This window comes from Cibotium barometz, chromosome 14 (genome assembly GCF_041138505.1).
Source record: "Cibotium barometz isolate CiBa-2024 chromosome 14, ASM4113850v1, whole genome shotgun sequence".
NCBI lineage: Eukaryota > Viridiplantae > Streptophyta > Polypodiopsida > Cyatheales > Cibotiaceae > Cibotium > Cibotium barometz.
The window spans coordinates 52,757,539-52,775,369 of record NC_141059.1 but is presented as its reverse complement, the minus strand read 5'-3'; positions in this window follow the sequence as shown (position 1 = coordinate 52,775,369).

Below are 17,831 nucleotides of genomic sequence, written 5' to 3'. Positions count from 1 at the left end.
TGCTTTAGCAAAAAGGCTCCGTATAAAGAGTCTTTTGTAATCCCTCTTTAGATTTAACGAGTAGGAGTTGAGGATACTTTCACTCATATGCTCAAATCTATCGATTCCACGAATTGAAATGTGAATATTCTCCGTTTTCATATTGGGCCATGCATCTACCTACCGTCTTCTCAACAATTCCATATCAACCTTATTACCATCCAATGCCAGTGTCCGACCAAAGCTTACACTTTGGGACACGAATAATAGGAACGTCAATGATCACAACTTGACTTACATTATCACTAAGTCATAAACAAATTATGCAGTGTCATCACTGTAGTGTAGCAAACCTACTAACTTGTTGGGTTCATGCCAAGACAATAGGTTGGACATAGGCACAAATCCACTCCAATTCAATAAGTAATCCAATCTCTTTCGTAGATTTCATCATCTCTTACAATCTCTCTCTCTCTCTCTCTCTCTCTCTCTCTCTCTCTCTCTCTCTCTCTCTCTCTCTCTCTCTCTCTCTCACAACTTGAAACATTATAAATAACCAAAATGAGAATTAGAATCATGAATGAACATTATACACAAAAACAATACATTTGAAAACGATAGGAAAATGTGGTGCCCAAAATGCTTTGCATGCAAGCAGAAGTCCCCATAAGCCATATAGTGGTCAGCAGAAAATCTCATGAATATAATAGACTATACTGAAATGTGGTAATCAAAATTTTTCACATAAGAAGCTCATCATAACCTATATAAGGACCACTAAAAAAACTCATGTATAACGACCCCATAAGCTATATAGTGGTCACCAAAATATCTCATGAATATAATAGACTATACTGAAATGTGGTAATCAAAATGTTTCACATAAGAAGGTCATCATAACCTATATAAGGACCACTAAAAAGATGTAGAGCCTCTTTTGTCAAAAAGCGACGTCTACATGATGTCCTGTGCATGCCTGCGAGACGACGCCTATACTCAAAATTGCCAGCTCTATTCTCCTATACCTAGGTTATACATATAGAAACCCATTAAAAACTTTGGATTTTTGAGATAAAGGAGCTTTATAATTATATAATCATAATATTTAACATACCCTGGGCAATAGACGATGTACTTTCATGGATAGGCATACGGGTAGGCCTCAAAAAGCTATACATATAGTCATTATAACCATGCCCAACAGCTTACCAGTCTCGTAGGCTCTCAATAGCCTAAGAAAGACACAGTGATGTAATTTGGGCTGCAAGGGCTTGCAATCCTATAAAGATCTACCTTATAAAACTCAAGTGGAATGTATTCTCCATCGAAGAACAAATCATGTACAGAGAGTTTCAATATAAATATATCCACATCAGGAATGAACCTGTTATAAAAAGAAGATTCCTTATACTCACTTATGCACGAACTAAACAATACTCTCTTCTTCACAAAGAATAATTAGTAACAAAAGATTAGAATATGTACCCGCAAAGACTTGTCATCTCAAGGAGGTCAACCAATAACTGAGCACAGACATGAGCTCTCCATCAAAAGGGATCTACATATTTTCTTAGGTTAATAACGTTAGTGTTACTATTAAAAACACATAAGCTAAATGCTAAGCACGTACACATTTATGTATCTTCAACTTAAGTAGCAAAGTCGGTGACAAATGTAAAGGATCATATCATCCTAATCCTATTTAAAGTACACACGTGTCAATTTGTATTCAGAGGCCAAAATAGCACATAAAATTTCTCAAACTTAATCTGTATCACATAGATAGCCAACAAAATAGACAGCCTATACTCTGGACTTGACCTATACCTAGTTAATATATACAACCCATAAGAACTTTGGATTTTTAAATTAAAGATAAAGAGCTCTATAATCATACAATCATGATGTTCAACTAACCTTGGTTAATAGATCTTGCATCTTCTTTAACAGGAGTACAGATTAACCTCAAAAAAGCTATATAAATAGTTCTCAGTACAACCATGCCGCATAGGCTCTACCAGTTAACTGGCTTTTAGCAGCCAAAAAGAGACTCTTAAAGCCTACAACCCCATTAAGCTAAAACAAAACACTCACTCAAGATTGGCAAGGATAATGTCCAAAAAGTCAAAATAAACATAGATACATCAAGAATATACTTGTTATCATATACTTATGTATGTACCAGAGAACCCTATACAACAAAAAAGTTTAGAGTATTAACTCGTAAATTTTTTGATGTCTAAGAGCTCAACTAATACCTGAATAGGGAGGATAGGAACTCTCCATAGAAAGGGATCTACTTAATTTATTAGGTAAAAGGACTTTAGTGTGGTTATTGACGACACATAAGCAACACCCTTAGTACTTTTACAATTATGTATCTTCCACCCGAGCATAGGAGTCAGTGAATGAGAAACATAAAAGGGGTCAGCACACGAAACAACTCTTTATTCTAATCCTATATGAAGCACACATGTATCAATGTATATATAGAGCTAAAAAATCTTTTAAAATGTAAGCATAGAGGAAATAGCAAAATTATTTTGAATCACACAAATAGTTAAGTAAATGACCTAAAAATTTTCCTTTCATTAAAGCAAAAAAGAACTTGCCAAATTACCTCTACATTAATCTCGAAGCCAATTGTAAGACCTCCTTGAACAGCACATTTGTGGTGCAAACAATGTCAAAAGTACTCGTATCAATTTCAGATGCAGTGTTCGAAATAAATACCTTCACATCATATGATGATCTTACTCTTGAGAAAGCCACATATAATTGCCCATGGCTAAATATAGGTGTCACCAAGTATAACCCTAGAACTGATAGTGTTTGTCCTTGTGATTTATTGATGGGCATGGCAAATGCAAGCTTTACGGGAAGTCTCATATCAAAAGGAAGCTGCAATGTACTTTGGTATGAAAGTTATCCTAGGGATGAAAACCCTATCCCCAATATGTGTGTACCTATAATTATATCTGCTTCTATAACCTTAGAATGGAAGCACTTAGGTATTAATCTTGTCCCATTACATAATCCTTTTCTTGGATTCAAATTTCGCAAATAAAATAATAGGATCGTTTTTCTTCAAAACCAATCGATGAGCAGGATAACCGCTACCTACAAAAAGTTTGCCTCACCAAGTCCGAACACAGATTCTACACTCAAGTATTCCTTGTTCTCTATAGGCATTTCACTTAGAGCAATGTCATTAATGGCATCAACCTCACCATTTTGAGGTGCAAGGATAGCACACTCTTTTAAAAAAACTTGCACAGTCTCCAGTTCTCAAAAGCCCCATGTATACCCATTCAATGAGTTGTTGCATAGAACCTATTTGAAGAAGCACTCTAGGCGGGATTGACATTACACCTTCTTCTATTTCACTATGTAGAGTCCCATTACCAATGTCTAGGATCCATCGTGCAAATTCTTGCTCTGTTTAGTCACTTGTGCTCCGAAGAACACGCATGTTCTGCATATGCTTTAACACTTTGATCTCTCCCCATATTTTTTAATGGCACAATGTTGAATTAACAATGTCGATATGATAAGGCTTTGGGTCTTAAATAGAGGGGCTATTGATGTCAAGGCCATGCCAATGGATTTACCTTTATCAACTATAGAGATGACCTTTGGTGTTATTGTTAACACCTTAGGGATATTTTTAAGAGGGGCTATTGTTAACATAGTTTTTGTGCTGAAAGCCTTGTTCTCCTTGACTGAGGTTGGTTGAAAAGGGGCTCTCAAAGTAGAGGCTTCATCATGGGGGATACTTAGGTCATCTTAATCTTTGGCCATGAAGTGGCCCCGTTGAGGAATCCTTAAGTACCCTTACCACCCTAATCCTTCCACCATAACCTCATCACCACCCTTTTGTTGGAAGAGTTCCTCCAGTAGCACCATTACCAATGAAGAAGCCCAAGGCCTCACCTTCAATCTTAATAAAGGCCCCACCCTCAATCAACTTTTTGGCTACTATGAGTGCATCTAGTGGATGCCTGCGTGGCATCTCCAAACGTTCGAAGACATGATGGAGGCTACCTTCGACCTTAATAAAGGCCCCACCCTCAAGCAGCTTTTTGGCTACTATGAGTGCATCCAGTGGATGTCCACATGGTGTCTCCAAACTTCGAAGACATGATGGAGACTACCTCTTAGATAGGCTACAAAGTCTTCCATCAATCCCTCGAGTACCTCAAACTACAGCATGATTTTATCTACACATACTCCCTTTATAACTGCTGAGTCATCTTGCCAATTCCATGGACGGATCTAAATTAGGGAGGCGGATCTAAATTAGGGAGGGGGATATGTTAACCATAATGGTTAACATTATTTCAAGCGTGGTTATGCTTCATCCATATATCTTCAGGTAAAAGATATATGGATGACCGAGCTTATGACGTGTAACGTTGGCCATGAGCAATAAGCCTAGGTGTACATAGAGCTAGAGAACTAGTTTTGGGACCCCAATTTGTTAAATGGGTGGCCGATCATTGTTGTAAAATGAGAGCTCATGTATATAAGTGACTTATGAAATATGAAAAGGATATACAAGCCCATTATCACAATTGAGTTTTCTTATCTCTCCCTCTTCCTCTCTTGTGTCTATGGTGGTAAGCTTGTGTGTATGCATGCATGCTTGCTTGGTTGTACGTGTGTGCTTGTAGGTGATGCTCCCTTTGCTTGCCTTTGCTTCTTCTCCTTGCAATCTCTCTCTCTCTCTCTCTCTCTCTCTCTCTCTCTCTCTCTCTCTCTCACACACACACACACACACACACACACACACACACACACACACCAAGCCATTGAGTAGGAGTTGAGCTCTCCATAGCTCCTTCCCTCATTGCTCCCTACCTAGATTAAGGAAATCTCCACTTGAGTGACACAAAAGGTGGAAGAGTGGTGGTGGAGTGAGCCCCTAGTAGCTTCACATCAAGGACTTAACCCTCATCATTAGGGTTGGCTAAGTGCATGTTCCCAAACCGGCCCTTGCATTGTACCCTTTCTCCTCTTCTTTCTCTCTCATGCAAGGAAGTATGCTCATTTAGAAGAACAAAAGCACAAGGTCAGAATGAAGAGTATTCTAATAGAATTTAGACCATCATCAACTTTGTAAGAAAAGAATGTGGTGTCTTCTAATGTAGATCTATAATGACATGTAGGAACACTTTTGGCTACAAATTTTTTATGTCCTCCAATGATGGTATATGTTAAAAACTCATCTTGGTTCCATAGAAATCCTCATATTCACTCTTAGTTTTACAGCATGAGGCTTATATCATGTGCAGATTCTTCCTATGACTCTTTCTTGTGGTTCAAGGAATGGATCACATAGCACATAGTTCTTTTTCACCCTGAAAGGGAAAGTGGTACTCCTCGTCCTTGTGGGTTTGGTGAGTCCATGAATTTGACATGGCATGGCTTAGTGTAGCTGGTGACTTGATCAATAGTTTGACAATCATAGCCCTGAATTCTTGAGCTTTCTTTTCACATTCCTCAAGGTCTCAACAAGAATATTGTTCTCAACCTTAGGTTTTACGGATTTTTGAGATGTACTAGAAAGGTGTGCGGGCACTATTTCAACATCTAATCCTTCATGAATCACTAGGTTCCCATTGTTCTTGCCTAAGCAGTGAGAAAGGACTTTCTTTTGAGTATTATCTCATATATGAGTTACCATATGAGTTCCTTGGATTCATGGAAATCCTCGAAGGTTGATGTTTCGCATGTTGTGTAGCTTTTACCTCCATTGAGGTTGGGTCTTCTCAAGGTTCTTTCCCTTGTCCTTAGGTTTAGCCTTGACTTCTTGTTAACCACTCTGGTTAATAGTATTTTTCAAGCATGGCCATGCTTCTTGTAACTTATCTTTTTGTAATCACGTAAAGCGTTGAATGATACAAGATATATGGGATGACCGAGCTTATGGATTGTGTAATGCCGGTCATAGGATAGAGATGTACATAGAGCTAGGAAGCTAGTTTTGGGTTCCCAATTTGTAAATGGGCGATCGGCCATTGTAAAATGAGAGCTCTTGTATATAAGACATTTTATGGAATATGAAAAGGGACAATCCCATTAGTCTCAATTGAGTTTCTCTCTCTCTCTCTCTCTCTCTCTCTCTCTCTCTCTCTCTCCTTTGTGGATGCTTTCTTGTGTTGTAGATGCTTGCATGCTTGTTGTGTGTGCATGTTAGGGATGGTGATGATCTAGCTTCTCTTCTCCTCTTCCCTCTCTTGTCTCTCTACCAAGATCCCTCTTGCGTGCATGTTGGCATGGAGTGAAGGTTTAACTTTCCATAGCTCCCTCGTACTTTGCTCTTCACCTAGCTTGTGAATCTCCACTTGGGTGACACAAAGTAGTGGTGGAGTGAGCCCTTAGCAGCCTCACAAAGGGGAGTTAACCCTCATTTAGGGTTGGCTAAGTGCAAATATCCGACTCGTCCCTTGCATGGTTGTTTCTCTTCTTCTTTCCCTCTCTTGTGTGCAAGGTTATATATTTAGATTAACATCTTTGGTGTGCTGCTGCGAGGGATAGCACTTAACATAGGGTCCTTGACATATTTCATGTGCTAGAGTCCTCATTTTTCTCAGTTGGAGTGCAAATCCACTGGTTGGTTGTATGTTGTTTGAGTTTGTTGTTTGTTTGATTGATTGTGTTCAATGGAGCTATGGAGGTCAACTTGAGCATTGGGGCATTGAAGTCTTCACCAAGTGTGGGAGACACAAGTAGGTGTTTAATTTTTATTCTTGACATTCATACAATTTTTTATTTTTTGTTTATCATTTTTAACTTTGCACAATAGTTTAATCATCAAATTGATCTTAATTTATTAGGTTTCTTTACACATTCTAGGTAGGTAGGTAGAGACTAGCTCTAGCCCCCATAAAAACAAAATTTTAAAATTTTTTCGGGATCTATATCTAAATCAACAAAAATCAAAGGAGGAAAGTACGCAAAAATCCCATTCTGGATGAACCTTTGAGAAGTGAACGCCTGTTCCATTCATAGTGAACAGTCATGTGGCAAACTTGCCATGCCCATTCCATTCCTCCTAGGCAAATTTGGTGAGATCTACAACCATTAATTTGGCAGTGAGCATTAAAAAGGAAATAATTCCATTAAACATAAATTGCATTTAAATAAGGGGTACAACTATGGCAGTAAAACTTGCAGCATTAAAATCTCAAAAAATTGGAAGTGAATGCCCATACCATTCACAACGTACGCCCATACCATTTGAATCACACGACCATTCCTTTCCTGAAGTGTATGCCCATAGCAACCTTGCCATGCCCGTTCCCTTCTACTTGCCACGCCCATGTCATTTTTGCCACACCCTTGTCATTTTCTTTTTCCCCAGCTATAGCAAGCGTACGTCTGTGCCATTTGTGCCACTCTCATACCATCTCTCCTAAAGCGTACACATGTAGCAACCTTGCCGCGCTCGTACAACTTGCTTGCTACGCCGCCTGTGTCATTTTTACCACACCCGTACCCTCTTCATTTAAAAGCGCATGCCCGTTCCTTCCTAAAGCCACATCAGTGTCTTCCAGGAAGCGTACGCTTGTACCATCTTCTTTTTTAGAAGTGTACACCCGTTTCTTCCATGAAGCATATGCCCGCACCATCTTAAAGCGTACGGCCATACCATTCAAAAAAAAAGAGACTATTCACCGGGGGGTCCTACATAGTAACTCCGTAGTTCCATGCACCTATGTTTGGGAAAATTGGTGCGAAAAGACCATCTCTTTGATGATATAAACTCTTTTGAAGCTCCCTTGCTCATAACGTCAGGCCTATCGGTCAATACAACTTGGAGCCAAGCGGTGCTAGTCTTTGAGACAGCACTAGTGAGAGCGAAGATCATCCCAACACGGGACGAGAAACTCCTAACCTCAAAATAGGAGAACTTAAAGCTCAGTGTATGGACAGACCACCTATCCAGGAGAAAGACCCTACCTCTCCCACACATTCATAGAGAAGCCTTGCTTTGAGGCTCGCAACTTTATCCTAGGAAACACACAATCGGAAGAGCCACATCCCAGGGTGAGAGGTATGAAACACCAACATGAAAGAGAGCCCACACCACCTCTAGATCTTAGAGTGGAAATAGGGCAAAGTGAGAGCCATCAATCAAACCCAGATTCATCCCATGCCCGTCTCGTGGCCGATTCATACCGGGACCAAAGACGCATATTGAACCCAGGGCTAGATCCATCTTCCCAAGGGCTTGAAACATCATATATGAGAGAGAAAGGGCCTACCCGCCCCTGTCATCAACTTGGGCCACATGTTTATCAATAATACCCACCTCGGTGAGTATACCCAGGATACTACATAGGGCCACATGAGGCACAACCCAACCCACCATGAGACCAGGACCTCCGATGGTCTATTATCCACCTAGCCTAGCTCCTCCACCCATTGTTCCCCAACCAGCACCCGCTCCAACCATGGGAGGGCTAACACCAAAAATGTTGAGAATAGCCATGGAAATAGGGGGTGGCTCTACTGGCATCACACCCCTAGTACCATATCAACCAACACCAGGACCCAGATTAGAGTGGAACAAACCCGCAAACATCTCGAAATTAATCACTAAGTTTGATGGGACCAAAGATCCCATTCTACACTTAGAGATGTTCAACCAGATTTGTGAAGCCTTTGGCCATGTCGACGATCGAGTTAAGGTGAGTGCCTTTGGCCTCACCCTAAATGGTAAAGTTGGCCAATGGTTTAGGTCCTTGAAAACTGAGGGGACAAGGCCACCTTTGAAGCCTTGAAAGAGGCCTTCAAGGTTGAATATTCTCGTCAAGGAACCAGATGGAGTCATGTTGAGCAGCTACATAATGTTAGAAAAGGATGGTGAAACCATGCGAGATTACATCAACAGAGTCAGATATCTGCACTCCCGTTGTTGTAGTGCCAGAGACAAGTTGTCTCCTCATGAAAGGTTAATAAAGAGATTTCTAGAAGGTCTAGAGATGACGTTCCCCTACACAATTTGTTGTATGCCTTGGCCCATACCTCTTTTGAGCAATGCTACAGGAGTGCTATGGACTTTGAGGACAACTTTAAGGGAACACATTCTCGAGAAATCCATGAAGAAGCCTCATTCAAGACCACCAACACAATATTTGATGGAAAGAGCAAGGAGTCCACCTCTTGAAAACAGGTCGAGCAATTGGCCACTACATTAATGCAGCCAATGAACTATCATTGGAGTAACGGCCAAGGTCGGGATTGGATTGGCCAACCCCATCTCTACCCAACGAGGGAGCTAGTATGGTGCCCGATTTGTCGAGCTAACCATACCAGCATGGAGTGTCCACATCTGCGACCCCGTTCCACCCTCTATTACACATATTGCCAAAGATGGGGCAATCATGAAATCACGAATTGCTATCAGCAAAGGGTTGCTCAAGTCCATGCTATACCTCAAGCCCTGCTTGCAAACCCAAGGCAACCCTACTTTGCCAGTACCTACGCTTCATAATGTACCTCAACCATGACAAGAAGTGGCCCAAAAAGGAATTCTTAGGGTACCCAAAATTCCCTTACCACCCCCAGCGCTCCCACCTCAACCCCCATTGCCCCACGAGTCACACCTGTTCGTTCAGCAGAGTTGACCCTGATAGAAATTTTAGAAAAAGGGGATAAGGGGGAAATTCCTGAAGGTCCTACCTAAGAACCTCTAGAGCCAACCAATCCACCCTCCTAAATTCTAAGCCACTATGTGATGGAGGGCGACCAAATGCTCCCAATGTACTTAGCTGTCCCAATCCCCTGGGGCCGAGACATGAGTACAATGGATAAATGACCCACCCATGCAATGCTACCATTGCGTAGGACCTCACCAAGTGTCCAATCAAGAAAGGAATGGCAAGTATCTCTATAGGTGCTTTCGCATTAACCCTTTATACGTTGGGTGTGGGATAGACCATATGTATAAGGATTGTATACACTGAGACCAGGGACAACAGGGAGATGACCTCTCGACATCGAAGAAGAGACCAAGCTCATCTCTCTACTCATAGAATTCTAGGATTTATTCACCTCAAAGTACATGGATGACCTCAAAGTATACACTGAGACCAGGGACAACAGGGAGATGACCTCTCGACATCGAAGAAGAGACCAAGCTCATCTCTCTACTCATAGAATTCTAGGATTTATTCACCTCAAAGTACATGGATATGAAGGGTGTACCTCCCAAAGTACTCAAGCACAACATTTTGATGGTTGATGGAGTGAGATTGGTCAAACAAAGGGCTTACCCTATGAACTTGAAGTATTCCAAGATGATCCGAGAAGAAATCGATAGACTCATTTTGACGTCGGATTCATCTATGAAATAGAGCACACAGAATGGGTATCACCCATAGTGATAGTGCCCAAGAAGAATGGGAAGGTAAGAGTGTGCGTGGACCTCAAAAAGGTCAATGCTACCACCATATGGGATCACTATCCCTTACCCTTCATGGAGCACGTGCTTGAATGAGTCATAGGAAAGGAAGCCTATAGCTTCCTTGATGGATTCTCTGGCTACAACCAGGTGTTGATTGACCTCAAGGATCAACACAAAACAGCCTTTGCTCTACAGAATGGGGAACTTACACATAATACTGTGTCATTCTTTTTGGGCTGACCAATGCCCTTGGTAGCTTCCAGCACAGCGACTAATGTACATGGCCTACAAGGAATATATTTGGAAATTCCTTGAGGTTTTTATGGATGACCTTTGTGTCATCTCCAACATTTCATGGGACATGTTGGCTATTATCGATGTTTCATTTTTATGTATGCTAATATAGCTCAACCTTTTTATGGACTCTTGATCCTTTTGAGTGGATGGAGGAATGCCAACAGGATTATACCACCCTCAAGAAAGCCTTGGCAAGTGCTCCTATTCTAAGGTTCCCTAACTGGGACATAATCTTTCATGTCCACATCGATGCCTCCGCCTTTGCTATTGGATGTGTGCTGGCCCACCAACTTGGTGAACACAAGATGGTTTTTCCCATCAGCTTTGCCAGCCCACGCAACTAAACAAAACTGAAAGTAATTATACCATGACTAAAAGGGAAGGGTTGGCCATGGTTTACAACGTTAAGAAGTTTTGCCATTATCTTCTGTGGCGACCAAATTTATCTTCTTCATAGACCATCAAGCTCTTTTATACCTGGGGTAAACAAGCCCTATACAACAATAGGAAGAATCACTAGATGGCTACTGAGATCTTGCTTGCGTTTGACTTCACTGTCATAGTACAAAAGGGCTCATAGCACGTCTTGGCAGACCACATGTCAAGAATCCCCAACGCGAGCTGCCCGTGTGGGAGTTGATGATTTACCAGATGCTGTCCTATTCCAATTATGTTTAATTCCTGAGTGGGGCAAGGAGGTAGAACATTTTCTAGCCAATGGCTTCCCTTGCATCTCCGTGTATTGCACATACGATTCATATAATGACCCGCTTAAGGACACCTTCCTCGCTCCCAAGGGCATCTCTTGGCCGGGCAATATATCACCTTGGCGAACAACCATTCTCCAACAACCCCAAGGAGTCTAGCCCACCTCCGCTCATCCTAAACAAGGACTGTGCCCGACGCCTCATTAAACATGCGGCCCCCTACTAACTCATCGCATGCCAACTCTACAAGCAGGGGAAAGACAAGATTATTAGTTGCTGTGTCCATGAAGATGAATATGTCTTCCTTCTAGAACACGCGCTCACTCTGGTTATGTTAGGGGGCACTTTGCAACAGATATCATTGCACGCAAAGTCCTCACAGCCGGGTTATGGTGGCCCACCTTAATGGGCTGATGTAGTAGAATACGTCAAGTGGTGTGATGAATCAAACGAGCGGCAATCCCCTGCTTTAAGTATAGCATGCCATGAGTGGAAATCCCCCACTTTAAGGACAACATGCTCCTAAACCCTGTTGTGTTCTTGCAACCATTCAAAAGTGGGGCATTGATTTCATTGGGCCCATTAGTCCCCACGTGTAGGTACACTCAAGCCCGATATATAATCGTTGCCATGTACTACTGCACAAAATGGATCGAAGCTTAGGTTACCCATAAAAGACCATATTAGGGAGTTTGGAAAAGTCCCATTACTTCGGAAATTTTCTTTAGTCCCCACGTGTAGGTACACTCAAGCCCGATATATAATCGCTGCCATGGACTACTGCACAAAATGGATCGAAGCTTAGGTTACCCATAAAAGACCATATTAGGGAGTTTGGAAAAGTCCCATTACTTTGGAAATTTTCTTTTTAATCTATTTTTTGGTGTATCTTGAGCATAACAATTCCAAATTTGTCAGAGAATGTGGATTTAGAACCTACTCTTCAAGAGCTTTCTAATGATATGTCACATGAGGGGGTTTTGACAAAATCTTAAAAGGATTCATTGTGCCTCCCATTTTTTAATCTTACAAAATGGGAATTGGGATTTTACCAAACTCCTTAATATGGTATTATAAAGCTGATGTGTGCTTTACCACAAAATTTCTATATGAGTAGTACTCACACACTTTGGTTGCCCCCTTGAGCTTGTGAGTGACAATGGAATGCACTTTATTAATGAGGTAATCCAATTCCTCTTACAAGAATTCCTTGTCACTCATAGAAAATCTTTCCCATCCCCAAGCTAATGGCTAAGCAGAAAGCACCAACAAAGTTCTATGTGCCATTCTCACCAAAACTATTGAGGCCAGCCGGCCGTGCAACAATTGGGAACAAAAGTTGCCGGTAGCACTCTCGGCCTATTAAACTTCCTATAAGGCTTCATACCAATGCCACATCCTGGCAACTGTTTACCTCCTTGTAGCACACACAATGTCTGCACAACCAATCTGTCTTCCTGCAGTTCTTAAAACAGAGTTCTGCATAGAATCGATGACTTACCTGCAGTGCTCGAAATCTCCTGCTTTTTGAAAAATGGAGGTTGTAACGTGCCTGAAACGCGTCTTTGGCACGAAAAATATTGTCCAATAGGACCTGTTCGATAGTTTCCCTATAGCTTTACTCCCGCGAAGAAAGCACCTCAATCAGAGATCGTTTGCCAGTGCCTCCCGTAGAGCTCCCGACAAGGGTGTAGTCGCCAACACAAATAGGGAAGAGTAGATGAAGCTCTTACCCTCGTACCGCTTCTTGTGCTTCTCTTGCTTGCAGCTCAGCCCTTAGCATGAACCAGGCTCTAATACCATGAAAAGATGCAGCGGAGAAGAGAGCTTGAGCTCTTGCAATAAGCACACACACACTCACAAAACCCTAAAAGAGAACACACAAGGTGAGAGACTGAAAATCTTCTTCTTCTTCACACAACACTCAACACACCATATACAAGGATAAGAGTACACCAAATATGAAAAGGTACTCAACCAAATACATACTAGGGTTCTCTATAGTGTGAACCCAACTAAATGAGCTAGCGCTATAACTATGCCCGTCTCTAGAATGGCTATCACATAGCCTGTCATCCCACTGGCCGCATATCACCCATGATCTCACTAACCATGCCAGTGGTGTAAGTGTGGGGCCTATCCCCCAGGCGGGTCATCAGTGTCCACCGCCTCACTAGATGAGCTCGATATCTCAACATATAGCACGGTCTAGTGAAATCCAATAGCTTATGCTCTGCTTTATGATTGTTCTTCATAAAGGAGTCGAATCTGTGAAGACCACTAACTTGCTTCATAAGCTGTTCCCCTAGGTGTGATAATTGGGTCGAGTGGCGGCCGTACTTTTCGAAGCATCCCCCCACTGGGCGCTTCTTCTGAGGGTGGGGTGCTTGAGGACATCCAAGGAGAAGTTAGATGTTTCAAGTCATGTGGTGAGAGGGAGGATGATTAGAAATGGAAAGCTCGAGAGAAAATTTGGTAAGAGTTCGGGTAGAAAGTGAGGAAATGAGAGGGGTGGACCCACATGTATAGTTTTCGTATGGACACAACCGTGGTGGCAAACAAATGGTAGTACGGGAATGGCATTCCTAGGAATGGGCGCAAGCTTCTGAATGGTACAAGCATACCATTTGGATCTTCTTTTGGTATAGGCCTAAGCTTCTTAACGGTATGGGCGCACTAGTTGGATCTTCGTTTGGTACGGGCATGGCATCTATTTGGAAACAGGCGTACCGATTATTTGGAACGGTCGAGGCATTTGAGTGTTGAGGTTGGAACGGGCGTGACAGTTGGAGCTAAAGATGGAATGGTCGTGGCAATGCTGAAGGAGAATGGTACATCCGTGGCCTTTCAAGTGGAGGGCGGTATGGCCATGGCAACCCTGATGTGTGTGTTGAATGGTATGACTGTGTGGCAAAGTCAGAGGAGAATAGTATGGTTGTGGGTTTTTTTTTGCACCCTACAAACAGGTTTTATACCCATGGGATATGTAGCCAACACCCCATTGCAGGTTTTGTATTGAGTATATGCCCAATTTGCCAAATGGAGGAGTTGGTTCCAATTAGGTGGTGGCGACAAGTTTGGGATTTCCTTGGGGAGTTCAGAGGCTGGTAACGAGGGAGTATCTGAAAATGGAGAGGTTAAGGGATCATTGGGAGTACTCCGAGGTAGCCTATCAATGACAGGTGGGGGAGTAGTGGACATCGAGGGTATATCTTCGGTATGGACTGATCATTTTTTCTTTGTTTTTTGTCATGAATTGCCCTTAGGGTGGCTTTGGTTAGTGGGACATAGTAGCATTTTAACTTTCTATCATTGAAATATCTCGCATTTCGACACCGTCAAGTATCTCTATGTGCACAACGCCTTGCAGGGTTATCTCAAAGTGACTAGGAAGGGCCCTAAGTCTCTAAGCTTGAGTTTCTTTTTATATGTTTTTGTGTTGAAGAGAAGGACCATGTCACCCTCATTCATTTTCTTGTCTTTTAGCTGGTCACATCGAACCATTGTTTACACCTTAGATTTTCTACAATCATGCTATATACAACTAAGAGGCGTGTTTCGTCTAGCTTTTGAAGCTCAAACATGTGATAACCTAGGACATTCCCCATGAGATTTTCTTGTACAGTAATGCGTAAGCTTGGGACCAAGAACTCCATTGGCATAATCACTTCAGTACCATAGGTCAAATTGAGGCCACAGGTTTTGTGACATTTGAGTGTAGTACAGTACCGCTGCAGAAAATACAGCAGTTTGTGCAGGACAAAACAGAGTGCTATTTTTGGTAAATTTGTGTGTCTGGCAAGATGTCAAATGATGGCATAGACTAAATTGTTACTGAGAAGCTTGATAAGAACAACTTCCATGCTTGGAGGTTCAGATTGACAAATTTCCTGATGGGAAAGGGTTACTGGGACTACATAGAAGGTGAGCATGAAGAGGCACCAGAGATACCAGAGAGATCAATCCGACTACTGCAGATGTGAAAGAGTTTAAGGATTGGAACCAAGAAGCCAGAAAAGTCATGTAGTGGCTCTCTATCAGTATACAGGACACCATGATTGGGCACATACACAGGATGCCAAGTCCCCCAAGGAGGCGTGGGACACCTTGGTAAAACTCTATGAAACGAATACCAAGGCACGAAAGATACAGTTAAAGAATGAACTTCATACTGTGGAGAAAAAGAGTATGTCTGTGAATGACTATGCATTGAATATCAAGGGTATTGTGGAATCCCTTGCATCTATTGGCGTTTTAGTAGATGATGATGATAAGGTGGAAGTCTGTCTACGTGGTCTCGGGCCACAATACAAAGCATTCACAAGACGTCTATTTAGACTCGGGAAAGCATTCCCAATTTCACAAATTTGGTGTCTATGTTGATTATAGAAGAGAAGAGCTTGGGTGAAGACCAACAGCCTTCACAAAACAAAAACAGTTCAGAGCAACATGCCTTCTACACAAGTTCAAGAAGAGGAGGCCATGGAGGTGGCCGAACAGGTAATCAGAATTATGGCCAGCAGCAGCAGAAACGATAGTCCCAAAATTCACAACAACAAAAACATGCAGGTGGAAGAGGCCAATTCAGAGGCAGGGGGAGTCAAAGAGGTCGTGGAAATTGGCAAAGGCAGTATAATGATACACGTGGATGCTTTTATTGTGGTAAGCCTGGATATGTGCAGGCAGATTGCTATAAGAAGCAGGCTGATATGCAAAATGGAAAATTGTAGCAAAACACCTATGCATCCTCAAGCAGAAACAATGAGGATAATGAAAGGTTGTTTGTTATGCAGCATGTCATTAATGCCATGTCTGAAAATGTTGAAGCAGAACATAAAGATGATGTATGGTATGTTGATTCAGGTGCTTCGAACCACATGACAAGTCATGGGGAGTGGTTCAAGGAGATGAAAAACCTTGAAAGACTAGGGGATGACATTGCTCATCCAATTGCCCATTTTGGAGATGTGCCAAATTGTCTATGCAGGATGGCAAAGTGAAGTACCTTACAGATGTACTTCATGTTCCGAACATAACAAAGAATTTGGTTTCAGTTGGCCAGATAATTGAGCAGGGTTTGCAGGTTCGGTAACCCTGATGGTTGTTATGTTGAAGACTTTAAAGACAAGTGTAGGTTGGTTGCAAAAGGCAACAGAGTGGGCAGAATGTTTACATTGAATGTAAACATGCCTGAAGTGTGCTGCGATGTTTGCAAATGGTTCAGGAATTGTTGCAGACACAAACATTTGGCATAAAAGAATTGGACATGTGAATGTGCAGAGAATAAAGTCTATGCAGACTAAAGGAATTGTGACAGGGCTGCCAAAGTTTAAAGTTGAAAGTATGCAAAAAATATGTGAAGCATGCCAATTTGGAAAGCAAACAAAGCATGTATTTCCACGTGACAGAAATGTGAGCAGAAATGCACTAGATGTTGTGCATTCAGATGTATGGGGTCCTACAAAGACCATGTCTATAGGAGGCTGCAGGTATTATGCTGCAGGTATTATGTGACATTTATTGATGACCACACAAGGAAAGTGTGGATATAATTCATGAAGGAGAAGGGTGAGGTGTTCACTCATTTTTAGAATTTCAGAGTTATGGTTGAAAAGCAAACAGGGAAACATGTAAAGTGCCTAAGGTCAGATGGAGGGGGAGAGTACTTCTCTAATGAGTTCTCTGAATTTTTGAAGAAGAATGGTATTCAGAGACAATTTACATGAGCAGATACACTCCATAGCAAAATGGAGTTGCTGAGCGAAAAAACAGGCACATTGTTGAGATTGCACGAGCATTGATGGGAGAGAAGAATATGCCGCATAGCTATTGGGTTGAGGCTGTTTCTACAGTAGTTTACATCATGAACAGGACTCCAACTGTAGCCATACATGATGTAACTCCAGAGGAGAGGTTTACTGGCAGAAAACCTGATTTGTCTCATCTGAAAGTCTTTGAATGCATTGCATATATGCATGTGCCAGATGAGCTGAGAACTAAGCTAGATCCAAAAGCTGAAAAATGTGTGTTAATTGGGTATTCCCTTGAGCAAAAGGGATACAAGTGTTATAACCCTGCTACACGTGAGTTGAGGGTAAGCAGGGATGTTATTTTTTATGAGATGAGCAGCTGCTGCTGAAAAAGAAGCTGTGGGGCTGATGTGAGTGGAAATGTGGTTGCACAGAATGCAAGTCACAATCACAGTCTTTGAGTGAACCAAGAGAGTCCTCATCTAGTGGTTCAGTTGATAGACCTGGAGTGGCAGGTTGCATCATAATACTAGTCTTGCAAATGTGATTAGTACATCACATAAAGGCAAAGAGAAAGTGATCGAGCCCCTTAGTATGCCTGACATTTCTGTAGGGCATTCCCATGTTGATGGAGAGTCTAGTGGCTCAGAGATGAGCCTTGATGAGGATCTTGGGATACTAGCT